The 19,380-nt window shown below is 46.2% G+C and overlaps 1 long non-coding RNA gene across 5 annotated transcripts in view; it reads left to right on the top strand.

The window, feature by feature from the left end:
- The first annotated feature begins 8,009 nt into the window (after positions 1–8,009).
- LOC144827060 (uncharacterized) overlaps positions 8,010–19,380 on the top strand; it is a 175,565-nt gene continuing 164,194 nt past the window's right edge. For 3 of the 5 annotated variants that reach the window (XR_013610006.1, XR_013610008.1, XR_013610009.1), the window contains exon 1: positions 8,010–8,189. This is a non-coding gene — a long non-coding RNA (uncharacterized LOC144827060). Of the gene's footprint in view, positions 8,190–8,867; positions 8,924–16,522; positions 18,997–19,380 lie in introns of those variants that run through there. The other 2 variants (XR_013610011.1, XR_013610007.1) reach the window with 2 other exon arrangements.

The following is a 19,380-nucleotide window of genomic DNA, read 5'->3' as shown; positions in this document are numbered from 1 at the left end:
ATCATTTTTGTCTGATCGAACCTTTAAGGTGGCGATATCACCAGGCCAGTCTACCATCTATCCCCTGGAGCTTGGAGTCCCGCAGGGCTCTTCGTTGAGCCCTACAATGTTCAACCTCTATGTGAAACCGCTAGCTGCGGTCGTCAAGCAGTGGGGTTTGGTCATGACCTCATATGCGGACGACACGCAGCTGGCGGTGACACTTAGTGGAGATCCTGAGGTGGAGGCTCCAAGATTCCGGGCGGGACTTGTGGCAGTAGCAGGCTGGCTTCGCACCAATTGCCTACAGTTGAATGCCACCAAAACTGAGGTGTTGGTATTGGGGAAGCACGCCGAGCTATGGGGAAAGCAATGGTGGCCACCAGAGTTGGGCGTCACTCCGATTCCAGCGTCCGGAGTGAAAAATCTGGGCATCTGGTTAGACCCCGGGCTCTCTTTTATGGAACATACTAAAAAGACGGCCGCCACGTGCTATGGTATCTTGCGGGGTATAAGACCAGTTCTGAAATATTTTGATCCCCCCACCAGACAGCTAGTGGTCCAGGCGTCGATTTTATCCCGACTGGACTACGGCAGCTCGTTGATGCTGGGGGTGAATCAGGCGGAGGCCTCTAGGCTCCAGAGGGTACAAAATGCTGCGGCACGTGCCATCGTGGGCCTCCCTAGACACTGCTCGGTGTCAGGTACCATCTCGGCCCTTCAATGGCTTCCGGTCAGACAGCGGATCAAGTTTAAGGCGCTGTGTCTGGCCTTCAAAATTTTAAAATCTTCCTCGCCGCCGGCTCTTGCCAATCTACTCACCCCGTACATCCCTCTGAGATCATTAAGATCAGAGGCTCTACACTTGGCAGTCTGTCCCCGCTTTAAATTGAGTAGAATGGGCGGCCGCTCATTCCGGGTGCTCGCAGCGGGGATATGGAATTCGCTCCCGGTATCTATTCGAGCTCTTAATGACCTGTTCGCCTTTAGGCAGGCGATCAAAACTTTTCTGTTTCCTGCCCCTTAATATTCCCTCGTTTTAATATGTGTTATGTTATAGTACCTGTCAAAAGCGCCGGGACGCCCCTTTGCTGGGGCAGCTGTGCGCGATAGAAATAAAATTAACATAACATAACATAGCGGGTTACGAGGGAAGAACACAATGCGGTAAAGAGGAGCAGAATCACTTGACAGAACAGTGGTTGTAGGATCAATGATTTCGAGCCAGTGGACCTGGCCCAGATTAAGGAAGGAATTTGTCCATTAGGAATCTTTTGGCTTCTAGTTTGAAAGCAGTCTGCGCACTTCCGGTGGAAGAGAGTTCCATATCTTTGGGGCCACGCCAGAGATGTCTCGGTGACAAGTTCTCTTTTTGCTAAGGATGAGAGGTTTCAAAAGGAAAGTGTTCATAGCTGCCAAGGTTTTGGATTGCTCATGTGTGACATTTTCATAATTTAAGTGCAATTATGAGTAACATTCAACGATTATGAGTGACACTTTCGCGCAAGCAAAATCAAGCACTGAAGATTATGGAAATATATAAATATCAGAAATTACACCCATTGAAGCAATAAGAAACTCTAAGGAGATCTTAAAACTGATAGAAAGCACCAGAGATGGAAGGGTGCTAACCTAGTGCCTTATACAAAGGGATGCTGCATGGAGGGAGTGCGTTGCTGCAGCCAGGCTCCAGAGTCGGGTATTTGAGGAAAGCAGGAGGTGTGCAAAGGCTCCCTACATGGGATTGCTACCTGGAGACTGTGTGTCACTGCAGCCAGGCCTCAATTTCAGGGGATTTGAGAGAAGTAGAGTGGTGTGAGAGAGCTTCACACACATAGCTGCCAAGTTTGCAGATTGTGTGACATTGCAATGTTTTCAGTGCACTTGTGAGTGGCACTCAACTGCCAAATGTGTGACATTGTCCTGCGAGTAAAACGAAGCAATGAAGTGCATGGAAATAATTCAATATTACAAATTACACCCTTTTGTCACTGAGAAGCCTTCTAAAATATCTTTCAACTGCTTCGAAACCCTGCAATGGAAGGTTAAAATAGTGATACAAAACTATTTGTGTACCAAGAAGATATAAAGGTAAAGTAAACATTATAAATGTCCTACACCCCAATGTCATTACACTTTATTACATCCTAATTAATAATACGGTTAAGTACGTGCTGCAGAGATCAAATAAACCGAGGGTTGATATGTTGATGTTCCAGCCAGTACAAGAATAAGCAAAAGGACAGCTGGTACATATTTTTACCGTTTATCTGTATACTTCACAAATATAAATAGAAAGAAGTTGGTTTAAATGTGTTCTATCCATGACTAATACAAACAAACACAGAAATTGCACGTTACGAATGACTAAAATGTAAAATACGATTTTGTCTCCAAACCAGTTAATGTCATGGACAAGATCCAGGCCTTTGAAGACTCTTGAAATAACAAGGAATGGCCTGTCATTTTCTCGGGAAGGCAGGCAGCTCTCCTCAAGAGTTTCAAGCCGCGGTAGTTTTCAGTCATTCAAAGACCCCGCTTAAAGTTTTTTCCCTACGCTGCGCTGGCCCGCCTTAAGCAGCATGGATGGCTTACTGGAACTAGGCAGGATAACAAACAGCAGGGTGTGCCAGTCATGCACATCAACCACTGCACTGCCTCCCTATTCATTAAGTACAGGCCTAATACTGCGAGGTGATTGCTTAACTTAATAAGAACTTGTGTAGGTTGGTCAGTGCAGCCCTACCAATCTGTTACAGTCACGTCACGTGGCGCTGCCCCGCGCCGTGGCGAGAGTGAGAGACTTGCTTTCGATTGAATGTAGCCAACGGAGATCACATCCCCCTGTGGTGCCTCAGCAGTAAATCACGAAACCACTGAGGGCAGACCCCGCCCGGCGGGTGTTACTGCTTCAGTATTGCACAGCGACTATCTTGACCCAGTGACGTCAGGCTTGGGCTGTAGTCTGAGTGACTCAGCCGCGCCAGCGCCACGGGTTGGGAATTTCAGTGCAGCAGCCAGATAGTATTAAGTTACATTTGTAGCAGCAGTGAGGGCACAAGATTAACTCTTACTGACGAGCCTGTGCTTAGCCACCGAACACCTCCACTTCCAAATCCAAACCGACCCCAAGACCACACTCAGAGGCACCCTCATATACAGACCCCCAGGACCCCGCACACAATTCAGCAAAGACTTTGCTGACTTTGTCAGCCCACACGCCCTCCCCTCCGAGGACTACATCCTCCTTGGGGACCTCAACTTCCACCTGGAAAATAACAATGACAACAACACCACCACCCTGCTGGACAACCTCGCCAATCTTGGACGCAGACAACTGGTGAACACCCCCACCCACTACGCCGGTCACACGCTTGACCCAATCTTCTCCTCCAGCAAGCACATCACCTTTAATTACGTCACGGGACTCCACTGGACAGACCACAGCTGCGTCCACTTTAGCTTCAGAAAGACTACGACCCACCACCACCCGCAAGGAATTCCCCGCCGAAACAGGAACAAAACTACCACCGACCAGCTCACCACATCTCTGAACCAAAAACCCCTTGCTACATCAACGGACCCAAATCAAGCAGCCATCAATCTCGCAAAGTGGATCACCCACTGCGCTGACGAACTAGCACCCTTGAAAAACCATCCCAACAAGACAGGAAGCAAAAAAGCCTCCTGGTTCAACAACGACCTCAAGAACTCCAAAAAGAACTGCCGCACCCTTGAGAAAACCTGGCGAAGAAACCCCACCACAGACAACATGAACGCCCTCAAGAACGCCACTCGCAAACACCACCAGCTAATCCGCACCACCAAGAAATCAGCGTTCAAGGATCGACTAGACAACAACGCTCATAACAGCAAGGAACTCTTTAGAATTGTCAAAGAGCTCACCAATCCCAACGCCGGCAACAACGACATCACTCCCTCTCAAGACCTCTGCGACTCTCTAGCCTCGATCTTCCACAGCAAGATAGCAGACATACACAACAGCTTCGGCGACCAGTCCACTCTCCCCACCACCGAACCGAAGCCCCCCACCAACACCCTCCACGCCTAGACCGCGATCAGCACTGAAGACACCATCCGCATGATGAACTCCATCCACTCCGGATCTCCAACCGACCCATGTCCCCATTACATCTTCAACAAGGCCGACTCCGTCATCGCACCCCAACTTCGGGACATCATCAACTGCTCATTCGACACAGCTACCTTCCCGGAAAGCTGGAAACATGCCGAACTCAGCGCCCTCCTGAAGAAACCTACAGCAGATCCCACCGAACTTAAAAACTACCGCCCCATCTCACTTCTCCCGTTCCCCGCCAAAGTCATAGAGAAGACCGTTAACAGTCAGCTCGCCGCCTTCCTTGAATCAAACAATTCCCTCGACCCCTCACAATCCGGCTTTCGAGCCAACCACAGCACCAAGACCGCCCTCATCGCAGCCACAGACGACATCCGGACCCTGCTTGACAACGGAGAAACAGCTGCCCTCATCCTCCTGGACCTCTCCGAAGCGTTCGACACGGTCTGCCACCGCACCCTTGTACAACGCCTCAGGGACGTTGGGATACAGGATAAGGCATTAGCTTGGATCATCTCGTTCCTTGCCGGAAGAACACAGCGAGCCCGCCTCCCCCCTTTCAGATCAGAGGCCACCGAAGTCATATGCGGCGTTCCACAAGGATCATCGCTCAGCCCCACCCTCTTCAACATCTACATGTGCCCCCTCGCATCCATCGCACCCCAACACAACCTCAACATCATCTCCTACGCAGACGACACCCAGCTGATCCTCTCCCTCACCAAAGACCCATCCACCGCCAAAACCAATCTACACGAGGGATGAAAGACATAGCCGAATGGATGAAGAATAGCCGCCTAAAACTGAACTCTGACAAGACGGAAGTCCTCATCCTAGGCACATCTCCCTCTGCCTGGGACGACTCATGTGGCACTAGGCCACGCACCGAAACCAACGGACCATGCTCGCAACTTGGGATTTATCCTAGACTCCCCCCTCTCGATGACCAGACAAATCAACGCCATCTCCTCATCATGCTTCAACATCCTTCGCATGCTCCGAAAGATCATCCGATGGATCCCCACCGAAACAAGGAAGACAGTCAACCAAGCACTCGTCACCAGGCGTTTGGACTACGGAAATACCCTTTACGCCGGAACCACAGCCAAATTGCAGAAAAGACTTCAACGTATTCAGAACGCCTCCGCTAGACTCATCCTAGACATACCCCGCCACAACCATATATCCGGTCACCTGAGAGACCTGCACTGGCTCCAAGTCAACAAAAGAATCACGTTCCGTCTCCTCACCCATGCACACAAGGCACTCCACGACCTAGGTCCCAGATACCTCAACACTCGCCTGACCTTCTACACCCCCACCCGCAACCTTCGATCGTCCAACCAAGCCCTCGCCACGATTCCACGCATCCGGAAAGCCACCATGGGAGGAAGATCCTTCTCCTACCTGGCGGCCAAAACCTGGAACTCCCTCCCCACCCACCTCCGTCTCACACAGAACCACCTCTCCTTCAGAAAGCAACTCCAAACCTGGCTGTTCGATCAATAGTGAACTCATCTCCCTTAAGCGCCTTGAAACCCTACGGGTGAGTAGCGCGCAATACAAATGTTTAACTTGAACTTGTGCAGGTAGAAGCTCCCGGCCCAGCAAGGCTGCGGGGAGCAGCAGAGCTGGCACAGTTCACAGGCGCGCATGCTAGTACTTCAGTGTTGGTAGAGCAGAGACCCAGCCAGTGGCATTAAAATGCGTGACAATGCATTTCAGTGCGGTGTTGCGGAACACCACACTGAAATGCGTTGTCGTCACGCCTGATGCGTGATACTTGACAGGCCTGAGTGTTAGCGCTTCTTGAGGCTCTCCCACCACAGGATAGTTCAAGCTTTTGTGCTAGGTACCTGGGAGTTTTGAAATGCAGGGCTTTGAAAGGACAAAGACACAATCCAATGAAAAAAGATGGGCGGGGAGTGGGTGTGGCTTCTCTCCGGTACACAACCACCTCAGATTAGCCTCAGAGCAGCGCTTGCGCGATGGCTCAGGGCTTGACCTAAAAAGGGTCAGTTTTCTGTGGAAAAATGTGATGTGTCCACATTGCATTTTGGGCCTTTTCCTGTTTGAGGCACTAGGCCTACCCTCACAAGTGAGGTACAATTTTTATCAGGAGACTAGGGGGAATGCTGGGTGGGTGAAAGTGTGCAGCTTCATGCAGATTCCAGAACCTTTCATCACAGAAATGTGAGGTAAATATGTTTTTTGTACAACATTTAAGGTTTGCAAGGGATTCTGGATAACAGAACCTGGTGAGAGCCACACAAGTCACCCCTTGCTGGATTCCCCTGGGAATCTAGTTTTAAAAAATGTACAGCGTTGCTAGATTTCTCTAGGTCCCGACTGAGCAAGGGCTCAAGATTTACAGCTAGGCATATTGCAAAAAAAGGGCCTGTTTTCAGTAGAAAAATGTGATGTTTCCATGTTGTGCTTTGACCCATTTCTTATCACAGGAACTAAGCCTACCCACACAAGTGAGTTACTGTTTTTATCGGGAGACTTAGGATAGCACAGAATAGTAGAACAAGTGTTATTACCAGTTGTTCTATGCATTTCTGCCTTCCAAATGTAAGCCAGCGTGTAAAATTTAGGACATTTTGAAAAATGCCCCCTAATTCACATGCTATTATGGTTACCCACAAATTCAGAGAAGTGCAAATAACCACTGCTTCTAAACTCCATATCTTTTTCCCATTTTGGAAATACATAGGTTTCTTTGACACCTATTTTTCCCTCTTAATATTTTACCTAATGAATTGCTGTATACCCGGTACACAATGAAAAACCATTGCAGGGCGCAGTCAAGTTATTGGCTCTAGGTATTTCAGGTTCAAGGTGAACCTAAAAGCCCAATATAAATCCCCACAAACAGAAGTGTCCCGCGGACGTAACAGTATATTGCTTTAAAAAAACTAACATAGTTTGAAGAAGTTACAGGTGAAAATGTAGGCACAAATGGCTGTTTTTTTTTATTCAATTTTAATTTCTGTTTTCAACTGTTATTTTCTGTAGGAAAACTTCACAAATAACCCCTTGATGAATTTAGGAGTTTGTCTTCTTTTCATAAATGTATAGCTTTCCGGGATCCATTATTGGTCTCACACCCATTTCATCCACTAGCTGGGAGGAGGTTGAAAGCACAAAAAATAGGAATAATAGGCTGTGTCCCAGTAAAATGCCAAAACTGTGAAGAAAATGTTGGTTTTCTGACAAAAGTCTGCCTGTTCCTGAAAGCTGGGAAGATGGTGATTTTAGAACCACAACCCCTTTGCAGTTACCATTTGCAGGGAAAAAGCAAAAGAACAAAATTCAGCTGCATTTGCCTAATTTCTCAGTCTCCTGCATGGTAATCCACAAACCCTGGGTCCCTTAGCATCCTCAGGATGTTGGAAGAAAAGGATACACATATGGCATGCATACCCTATGTGGACAAAACGGTATTGGGGGTGGGCTAGTTTTGAACTACCCAAATAGCTAAAAATAAATAGAGCCTGGCGGGGATTGGGTTGGAGTGGGGGGCAGGGGGCTGGCAGCGAAGGGGTTAACAACTGTGTTTTTACTTAGCTCTTGAACAAAGTTCTTGGTTTAGAAATGCTGTATATAACAGGTGTTACGGTTCCGCAATTGTTGGTATATATAGTGAACCTATCTTACATTGGTCGATGGTGAAGTTTCACTTGCCAAATCTAAAACTTGTTCCCCGAAGGAAGTTCATTTTGCGTTTTTTTTTCTTCAATAAAGTGAGGAATTCTCTTGGATGTAACATGTCCTCGGTAGGCGTCTGCACTGAAAATATGACGTCCTCATGCCCGTCACAGCGTGACTTTACACCGCTTCCTCCAATAGGTCATCATTATGGCAGTTTGTTTTTTAAGCGTAAAAAATAAAAAAAAACAGCACAGTTTACTGACAGAGTTAACTGCCTTGTAGGTTAAACTCTGCGTCACGAAACAGCGTGTGGGGGAGGCACGCAAAAAAAGGGAAAGGGCGTTACATCATGTGACGTCGTTCCCAACGGCCACGCACTCCTGTTTCCGGGAAGTAGTGCGCAGGAGCTGCACTCCCTTGCACGTGGAAGACCAACAATATATCTAGTTTAAGAACGGTAATTTGCTTAATGCAAAGCGTTATGCGTTTATTTCTGAACTTGCAGTTATTTCTTCAGTTTTTAAAATTATTTATCTCATCTAATTTTAATTTCGCAATCTTAATTCCGCATGTTTCGTTGTGCTTAAGGCAAGGTGCCAAGGGTACAAACAGTTTGTGTCATCGTTGCTTAAGTTTAGTATCAAGCACTTGGACTGTAGTAGTAAGGGCAATTTATTCCAAGTGTTTGGTTCCAATGGGCTTTCATCATAATTTCTTACCCTCCAGGCCGCTTTCCATTCGCTCCTTGTTTTTGTCTGCTCTGATATCCAATCTTCTGGCTTATTCCCCTTTGTTCCAATCAACAGTTTCCACAGCAGGTCACTGCCTCGCCATATTGTAATGCTGTCTGTGTGCTTTGTTCAAAGCTGCTCTGCTCAGCATTCCCCTTCATTCACCCACTCATCCCCACTTAGCTAACAGTCCCCACCTAGGCTGATCTGAAGGAGGAATAATCAAGTACTTGTACTGAATTGGTCTGACGTTACTTACAGAAATATGCTGCTATGCTCAACAGCATAAACTTAACAAAAGCACATTGATGCATGGAGGGTTTATATTTATAGCAGTCCATGAGATAAAGTGGTGATCATTTTGTTCACTTTGTATTGTGAACCACCTTTTTACTTGTTCACAGGACACATTTAGAGCTGGGGTTAAAGCTGGAAAACTGGATCTGACATCACTACTCACGTGGGTAATAGTAAAACTGAAAAGGGTCCTCTAATTATTCCTGTGTGTGAAGAGTTGTCCTCCAAGCCCAACAGTTGGTGTGATCAGATGGCTGATGTGTGTTATCGAATTATAAATTATGGAGCCAACACAGTTAGGTTTACAGTGTTAAATAAAGAACTAAGTATACAGTTGACAAGAACTTTTTAGTATATAAGGTAAGATGCACATTGTGATTTTTGGGAGCCAAGGGCCCAAAAGCTCAATTCGACCAAAGCTATGAGAACATTAAGGAGTATATTGAGTATATCTTGGTGTGTAACTTGTTGCCTACATGCTAGTACTTTATTGGGCTGAGAAAGGATTATGGCACACATTTTGATTAGGTATAATGAGAAACATTGCTGTTGTGCAGTGATAGCATTGTGCTATGCTTATATAAGACAAAACAGATACATTCATGTTATATAGTGTTCCAGCCTGGACCAGGTAACAATGCAAAAACTTACAATCTGAGCTGTAAAGGTTGATGTCCTAAACCACCAGTTGTAGGAATGGCCAAAACTAGGATCGAAAGGATAGTGGTAATAGGCAACATTTCCATGTATTTATGTCGTTATTATATTGCTTTAACTAAGTTAACCGCATGCGTGCGGGCGGAATTCCGCTCGTACGCTGAGATTTTTCAAAGCGCACTTTACGTGACGAGCTGGGCTCGTCATCAGCGTAGCAGGAGGCTACCTCATGACGAGCCCAGCTCGTCATCAGCGTCGAAGGGGTTAAGAAATAACAGAATGCAGTCCTAGAGTTCGCATTTAGAAGAGCAAGATGGGCAAATCCATAGGTACAGAATTGGAGAGGGTGTAAAGATACAGAGGCAGGACATAGGTAAATCTAGGTTGGCATAAAGGTTTGACTCTTTCGGAAGCAAACAGACCCCCGGCCACTGCTCTCTAGAAGGACTTCGATACAGAAAAGGGGGGGGGGGGGAAGGACTTATCAGGTTTGTTCACTGTCTTGCGGTGATTGAGATATAGCATCCCCATACGCTAAGTCTGGAGACCTCCCTGGTATACATATTTCATCGTTATACCATGGACCTTATCTTCAATTCCATTGCACCGCTGATTTATTTGTAGCCTTTTTGATGTATTACTGAGCCCGTTTTGGTTTCTGTTAACTCGCGTTCATCAAATTTTGTTTGTGTACCAAAATACATTGTGACTAAGGAGCCCCTGACACCACTCTGCATCAATTTAATTGACACATGTTGGATGGGATTTGACCACCTAATGAATTGTACCTTCTGCGCCCTGTTGAAGGAACTGTTGTTCGCATAGTCCACTCCGAAACGCACGTCAGAGCTTTCTACTTGTTGGTGTACATTGATGGATTGAAACATTCATTCTGTGATTTTTTTGTAATTGATGGATTCCAATATTTGTGTGACTTTTGTTACTTTGGTTTGTTAGATGTATTGTCCTTTTTTCCTTTGTTCTTCATTGAGGTATGTCTGGTGTGCCTGATGTGTTTGTGAGTTGTGGTGGTGTTTTTTCTGCAACTATTTTGGATCATGTTATGGTGGGGCTGCTTTATTGATTTTTTGTATCGGAATGATTAATTTTGTTATAATTGTAATTTATATATATGACAACAAAAAAAGTAACTTTTTGATCAAATAAATTAAGAAAAAGAATAATTTCTGTTTGACAATAATATCATTTCCATTTGTTGATGTATCACGTATATATTAACCCCTTCCATGCTCATGACGAGCTCAGTTCGTCATGCAGCACAGTGCTCCTGTGCTCATGACGAGCTGAGCTCGTCATGACAACACCCATTTTTATTGCTGTCCAGCACATCAGGGGAAAATCTCTAGCAGGGATGTGGTTAATGAGTTGACAGGGAGAGTTTTGTTGTTTATTGTTTTGGCATAAAGGTTAAGACAACAAGCTGGATGAGTGGCCTCAGTAGCTTAGCGGGGGAGAAGAAGGGACCTATTTGAGTTTTGTATCTTGGCTATACCAGAGTGCTGTGGAGTTATTTACAAACTTGCTGTTGATGCATTGATGTGTTCTGATTATTGCTAATAAGTGGCTTTACATTCGTTGGATGAGTCAGGATTGAGTCATTCTGTGATTAAAACCTATATAAATAAAATGTGTGAACTGGGTTTGTAGAAGGAAGAAAAACAGATGGTTAGAAGACATATGTTTCTATTACAGTACCCTCAAACTAACTCCAACCTTTCATGTTATAGTATTTCGATATCGCTTTCTGCCATTATTATGGCACCATAACCGAATTCAGGACTGGAGGCAAGGATTATGCCTTCTTTCTTCACTTTATTCAAATAGCAGCTCATTAAAAGGTTAACAGAAACTAAGTTTCCCATGAAACCTAGGGAAAGGTAGTTTAGAAAAAAACACATGGAAACATTCAATGATGTCAAGGCAACAATGTCCAATCAGAGGCTTCCTAGCCCAACATAGTCCCTTCTTAGTGTCCGTTCGCCTTCTATCTACGCTCCTACGCAGCCAGATAAGTACCCTTTAATTGTTTCTCTACTGTTTGGTGCTGATTTGTTGTTTTATTAGCGAGAATTGTGTGCTTTACATGCTGTATTGCTTTATAAATAGCTGTTGCCAAGATTTGGCGTGCACGCTTGTCATCGCGCTATTTTCCCACTTCTTTGCAGCTTGTTGTGTATTATTTTTTCCGCGCTCGGCGTGCTGCTGCAGCTATATCTAGATCATTCCTTTTTCAATTGCGTTTCTCGCTTCTATGCGATGATTGCTGGTGCCTCGCTCGATGCGTGTTGATCTCCCACTGCCAGGGGGCGTAGGAGGAGACGTGGAGTGCAGCGCGGTGCTTGAATTCCTCACATTCTTTGGGAATTCAAGCTTCGCACTCATTTTAGGGCAGCCGGTCTGAAGAAAGACGCCCGTCTGGGTCTGAACGCGGTCAGGCTCCTGTACATAGAACAAAGCAGCCAACCGCCCGAGAAAGAAATTAGTGCTCTGTTGCCCATTACACTCTGAACAGAGTCTGTTTCGCTTGTTTTACCTATGCCCTGATTAGGTCAGTAATAAGGCCTGAAGGCCTATGTGGGACACTACCCGGACCGGCTCTCTTACCATAGGGTTATTTTCTGCCCAATTTTATAATTTTCACCAAAGTGTTTGTATCCCTAGTGGCTAAACCCCGTTTAATTTGTGGAAAATCCGCACCTGAATTTTAGGGTGCCACCCAGCCCTTCAAAAGATTATTTGACCTGTCTCAAGGCCTGGTGTGCTGACACCCAGACACCCAAATTTGGTCCTTGACCCCCTACCTTAGCTGGTAAGCTATGGAATACCAGAAGGATTACCTAGACATGGAGGATCCTCTGGCTGACCTCCCTTGGGGTGACACATTTTATGAGGCCGTAGACACCTCGATTTACCAAGCGGTGGCGGAGGCCATGACTCCATTAGAGGAGAGGCTCTCTCGCTAGTTTGCTCAAGCCTTTGAGATGCTTATACCCCAATCTACCACCCCACTCCCCCCCTCAACCCCTGAGGAACCAGGGCACCAAGGCCCACCACCATCTAAACGGCCCATGACTCAGGGGTGGATCTCGATGCTTTTGCCAGGCTTAAGCAAGCCTTCCTGGATAGCCAACCTATCCTTCCCACAGGGAAAGCCCTTACTCCTCCGCCAGTTGACCCTAGCACTGACCTAAACGCGTCAGGAGACGCAGATGAGGAACAAGGCCCTTCCAGACCTTGGCTTCCGTCTCCCCTTCCCAAGCTCTTCATAGCACATCAGACAGGCTCGACCTGGACAATATCATCCACCCACATTGCTCTGAGTGGGCCCAAGGCCGACAACTCATGTGGCGGGTTGCATCCGTAGACCACTTGAGAAGGAAGCCCGTAATTGCCTCCAGGCAGAGTGCCCCAGTCCTTCCCTCGAGGAAAAAGTGGCACTTACACCAGAGAATGACCCCTGCATGGCCACCTTTCTGCAGAAATTCTTTGGAGATCCCAAGAAAGGGATTGTCAGGTCATGGAGGGCATGCCAGGACAAGCTCCTGGATGTCCTAGGCCCCATTACGAAGATCTTGGACATAGCTGAGGAGGCAAGGAATCTGGCTCAATAATTTCCCCAGAAACCTTATCAGTATGGGCCCAGAGGTCACAATCTTTTTGGGCAATGCAAATTGCGTCCGTTCCACCGCGCCCTGCTGCTCCCTTCTTATTAAAGTTGACCCAAAATTGGGTGACCTGGCGGATTTGGAGGTGGGCGCCAATGCCCAGGGAGGTTTCTTTGGCGAGCCTTTTGTTAATGAGCTCGGAAAATTCGTGAACACTTTCACGTCATTAGACAAAGCTCAGACCACAATAAAGAGAGAGTTCTCTCGTGTTTTTCATGGGGCCGGCAGAGGCAGGGGCCGCTCGGCCGGTCTCCAGTCCCACCAGAAATCGCAAAGGGGACAAGGCTCCAGGCAGTATCCGGACCAGTCCCATTTTGGGAACTTCTACCCTACGAGAGGACGCCGTGGCAAGGGCAGAGGTTTCAGAGGAGGAGCGAGCATCTTAAGCCCAGGTGAGTGTTCGGCCTTCTTCCCAACAAAGAATAGGGGGCGGCTGACACATTTTTTCCAGGCTTAGGTTTCCATCTTGCGGGATGTGTTGGTGCTGCAGACAGTGCAGGGGTTCTGCATAGACTATCTAGGGGAACCGGTTCAGCAGTCTAAACCCTGGCCCATTCAGTTTTCACTTCAAGAAGCCGCTCAGATATACGAGGAAGTCACATCCCTCCTCAACAAGGAAGCCATCTCCCTTTCCTCTCACCCCATGGGGTCTATAAGCAACATATTTTTGGTCGAAAAGACCGATGATGGCCGGAGGCTGGTTATAAACCAACTTGAATTCAACGGGTGGCTGGTTTACCGCCATCTCAAGATCTCCTCCACGATGTCTTGCGTCCTCAGGATTGGATGGTTCGTTTAGACCTCAAGGATGCCTATCTGATAATCCCAATCTTTCCCTCCCACAGACGCTTCCTCCAGTTCGTCTGGCGTCATCAAACTTACAAATTCACCACTCTTCTATTCGGTCTTTCCTCAGCGCCCTGTTGCTACACCGAGGTGCTCAAACCAGTGGTAGAGTTCCTAAGCGCTCAAGACATTCGGATGATCGTTTATTTGGACAATCTCCTTCTAATAGGTTTTTGTCCCCGCCAGCTATCAGCCCATCTTCAGATGGCAGTGGATCTGCTTCAGAGCTTAAGCTTTGTAGTAAACAAGAAGAAATCTCTGTTGCAGCGCGCTCAGTCCATTATTTTTCTGTGATTCGTAATAAACTCCACCTTATCCACTCTAAGCCTTCCCTCTAGGAAGGTGGCCAAGATCCGACACAAACGTGTCCTTTCCATGCAACAGGAGTCCATCCGCCAAATTGATCGGTTGGTTGGCCTTTTTTCGGCATCAATCCATGCCATCTTCCTGGACCTGCTTCACTACCGGGCCCTTCAACGCCTGAAGGCATATTTTCTTCGCAAGGGTTATCCTTACTCCCACGAGGTCTCCCTGTCCCGCTAAGCCCGGGACGAGATCCAATGGTGGCTGGACCACATGGAGGCCTAGAACGGCCGTGCAATTTTCGGCTCTGCGCCAGATCTGATTATAGAGTCCGACGCAAGCAGGTTAGGCTGGGGCGCCAGGTGCGGAGATCTCTCTACAAGAGGATTGTGGTCTCCCGATGAACAGAATTTGCATATCAATTGTTTAGAACTTCTGGCGGGATCCTTCGCCGTCCACTGCTGGACGAGAGACTCTGTGCAGTCATGTGTCCTTCTCAAGATGAACAACATTTTGACGGTCCGATATATAAACTACCTTGGAGGTACTAGGACTTAGCAGCAAGCTTCTGGCAGTATTGCCTAGCCAGCCAGGTTTCGGTCACAGCCGAATACTTGCCAGGACGAGAGAATCAGAAGGCGGATTTTCAATCAAGCATCTTCAGAGATTCCAGTCTCTGGATGCTCGACCCGAGCATATTTGCGATATTGAACAACTGTTGGGGTCCCTTCTCGGTGGACCTGTTCGCCTTAAATTTGGACCACCAGCTTCCCTGCTTTTTCAGCTTGAGGCCGGACCCCTTGATGGTGGCCACGAATGCCTTCCCCCGGGACTGGTGCTCGGAAAAGGGGTATGCCCCCCCCCCTTTGCGATGATCACAATGACTGCCCAGGTCTGCAGACAGACAGCGGACCTAGTTATAATCACACCCTTTTGGAGGTCGCAAGTCTGGTTTCCAGTTCTTCTGGAACTTGCCTGGGATTCTCCAATCTTAATCCCCCACATCCAACCCTCCTTGTGAGTCCTGACAAAGTCCTGTATCCTCTGGTACTGGTGTACTCGCTGTGGCTCATGGCGTGGCCGATTTTAGTGTATGATGAGAGGTCCCAGGCCTTTCGCAGGAGGTTGAAGCCTTCATTTCCATGGCTTGGGAGGACAGCACTGTCAAGAGATACAGATCCGCTTGAGGCAGATGGCCTTGTTGGTGTTTGCGACTGGGTTTTGATCTCCTGATCGCAGATGTTGTGCATGTTGTGAATTTTTTTCGCGCAATTGGCTTCTAGTGGCATGGCGTACAGGTCAATAAACATCTTCCGCTCTGCCATATATTCCGGTGGGCGATCACCTGATGGTATGCAGATTGTTATGCAGTATTCTACTCTCTTTACCTCCAGAGCCTCATTACTCTGCATTTTGAGATGTGAACCAAGTACTCAACTTGTTTTTGTCCTGGCAGCTGAACCTTTTCTCTCCAAAAAGGAGCTTTCAGCCAAATTGGCCATGCTCCTCTGCCTCATCTTCTGCAGGCGGTTTCCGATGTCAGAACTTTGGATATCACAAGTAGGATGTTTACTCCTAATGGAGTAACCTTCACTCTTCTCAGACAGACAAAGTGTCATACCAGAGTGATTTCTTACCCGGAGTTTCCAGACCCTACGAAACTGTGTGGCCAGATGTCTCAAGGCATACAAAGAGATGACAGAGGAGATTCGTCCTCCTGGGGAATGCCAACTACTCATTGCTCTTTGAAAGCCCTTTAAGGCAGTTTAATCTCCAACCTAGATGGGTCAGATGGGTGATGCAAGAGACAGGTACTGGCCTCCGTCACTTCGGAACCCATTCCGCTCGATGGACAATGGCCTCTAAAGCATTCGGCTTGGTGCCCGCTTAGAGGATATCCTCAATGCATAAGATTGGTCTTCGGACTCCACGTTTAAAAGATTGTATTTCAAGCCGGTGCTGAACATGGCTCACCTCGTGAGCAAGCATTGAACTAGCATAATCCTCGCCTCTAGTCCTGACATAAAATGGAAAATGTCCTAGCTAATGTAACAGAAAGTTTCAAATCTTTTAAGGTCTCGGAGGTGAGGATTGTCCCCCCTAGTGTCCAAGAAGAGACATCCCTCCCCATATCTGAGTAAGTAATCTTGCTTAACTGTAAGGGCTTCGATGGGACAGCTTGGTTCTGTTGTGCACTAACAACTTTGCTGCTTACTTTGCAGGCTGTGGTTATTTAAGGCTCAAATGGTAATATGTCCTTGTCTTTGTAGGTTCTGTTGCAGACAAACAAGATGCATGAAGGTGATCCGATGGCTGACTTCGCACTACGAAAGAGGGCGAACGGACACTTAAAAGGGACTATGTTGGTCTAGGAAGCCCCTGATTGGACATTGTTGCCATGACAAGATTGGATGTTTCCATGCGTTTTTTCTAAACTACACTTCACTGGGGTTCATGGGAGTCCTTAATAGAATTGAAACTTTCCATTACGTTAGCTAGGACATTTTTCATTGGATGCTGGTTTGACAAAGTAAAGTGAGTTAGATCTTGGTGAAGATATTGTTTTTTTAGAGTTTTATATAGCTCAAACAAGACCTGAAGATATCAGGTATCAGAGCTCTTTACATGAGCGCCAGTTTCATTACAGATGAACACATTAATTTTTGTTAGCCACAGGGAGATGAACTGATTTGACCAGAATCACAGATGTTGAGCGTTGTTGCCGTGACTCAAACCCCGTTCCACAGCTTTGAGTTTGACTGCTCAAGCCGTAAGGCTACATCCTCTACCCAGAGTTGCAGTGTCTTGTGCATGGATGTGTGTGACAAAGGGCTTTTGCTTGTTTTCTTTCAACTGGGTGGTCGATTGTTCATTGCTGGGTCAGTGCAGAATGTTTTCTCATTAGGCATCATGATACAGGCAGGTAAATGTCCACTTGAGGTTGTGTTGAGCTAGTTTTATTTGAGTGATAGTAGGATGCTCTGAGTGCAGTTGATTTGGCAGTGCTTATCTAACTGTATGGCACTGGAGGAGGTCACTGGTGGTCCTGTCTATTGTGCACTTGGAAGAATTGGTGTGGCTTTTTGTTGACTAATAAATGCTGTTGGGTGTTTGATGAAAGCCAGATATGGAGTGTTGAAGTTTTTTTGAGTGCCTGTGGTAGGTTGTGTGTACTATGTATCGACCATGTGAGTGTATGGTAGTGCTGCGCATCAGGTGTTAGGATTGTTTTGTTATTGTAGCTGTAGTTGACTACTTGCCAAACCTAAGGAATCCGGCAAGCGTATGGTTTTCTATGTCTGTTAGGTCTAATGATAGGCTGTCATGAGGGAAAGAAGCACGATATGCCGGAAAGTACAGACTAGTGCATGTTGTGTTCCCGTTACTGTGTCAAAAGGCAACCTTTTTGAAACAATTTAGGTCTTAGATACAACTGTACTTATAATGGTGGCACTTAAAGTGGATTACTGCACAAGAGACCACAAACAAATACCATTATATGTGTGATGTTTAAATTGTGAGGCTTCAAGTGTTTAATGTGTTTTTTGAGTGTACTGTCCGGTCTAATGCCTTGCGATGAGTGACTGTATTTAGTGGTGGAGGGCATTGTAAGGTTTTTGCTATAGGTGTGCTGTTGTTTGCAGCATTACTTTGATGTGTTTTGGTTTGCTTAGTTATTCTGTGAAGTTTGTCTGCTGTGCTGTTGAAACAGGGCTAAGAATAAATACTTTGGATTTGATGTGAGGGTTTTGGGAGCCCTCAATATCCCACATCACAGTGGAGTTGTGGGGTAATTTTATTTGATCACATATAGCTGTGCTCTGGCTATATATGGAGTGTTAGAGAAAGCACACAGAGGAAATTGAGCCAAATTTGCATTTATAGATACATTTATACTGAGTCAGTAATTTGGCATTGAGTAAATATTGATTATGACTGTACATTACCCACACTCTCGTGTGAGAAGTGGGCAGTAAAGGCATCTATAGGTGTTTCATGCTGATCTCGTCAGTTTCTGTGGAGTCGCAACACAACTATCGACGCGAGTCTGCAATGCATTCAGGAATAGGTCATGCAGTCAAAGGCTGTGAAGGGGCAGCCTTGATAGTCCCTTGTGTCCACTCTTTTATTCTTAGAGAGGTGGTCTTTGGGGCTCTCAAGGGCTTGGATGGTAAGATGTTAAGTAGAATACAAGACAGAGCCACTCTTACAATCTGCTTTGAGGGAGACACAGAGCAAAATAACATCTAATAATCTACAAGATTAGTGGTACTACATAGCGAGTTGTTGCACTGTCCATAATATTGAGAAGTTCTGCATCATTGGAGCAGTCAGTAGTGTCACTCTTCCATATTTCCGTGTCGTGTTTAACCAGAATATGTAAATGTGAAGTAGTACTGGAAGGAAGATTGTGGAGTTCCTGATTAAAATCCTTCAATCAAGTATCCGTTATATCTAGACGGATCAAATCTTGTCCCTAAAACATTCTTTAACGAGATGGAATTTATTTACTGAAGAATGGGCAAATATGCACTCCACAATGAAAAAAATGTGTAATGCTCTCACTACCATCAGATGCTCTCTTGTGATAATTCAGAGAGGTGAACAGTAGGGATCTCTTAAGCATATAGCTAAGTTAATGGGCTGTCCTGTAAAGAAAATGGGACAGGGGTTACATAGTAAACTGTAAAGATGGGCTCCTTCTGTATTGAGTTAGTAAATAACTACATTTTATTTTCAAAAAGATGGCAGTGTATGAGTTTTCTTAAAAACACTCTAACATATTCCTTTAGACCTGGGGTCTCCAACCTTCTTTGTAATACGTGCTACTTATGTTACATGAAAATCATCCCAAGCTACTAACATTATTAGTGTTGTAAAAGTGACCACATTAGACACAATTCTTTTAGTGGTGACCATATGCAGGATCACCATCACCGCTAGGGTACCGTTTTCGCCCATTCCTACTTCTATAAATAGCTGGTTATCTCTGCAAAGTGTTCTCATGATCACCTGTTCTGAATATTGTAAATCACCTATCCTCCAAGTATAAATAGCTGGTTATCTCTGCAAAGTGTCCTCATGATCGCCTGCTCGGAATATTGTAATTGATCTGTTATTCCCCCAA

The sequence above is a fragment of the Lissotriton helveticus genome, chromosome 4_1 (assembly GCF_964261635.1).
Source record: "Lissotriton helveticus chromosome 4_1, aLisHel1.1, whole genome shotgun sequence".
In the NCBI taxonomy this organism is placed as follows: domain Eukaryota; kingdom Metazoa; phylum Chordata; class Amphibia; order Caudata; family Salamandridae; genus Lissotriton; species Lissotriton helveticus.
Note: the sequence above shows the minus strand (reverse complement) of the source record. Positions and strands in the feature narration are given on the sequence as shown.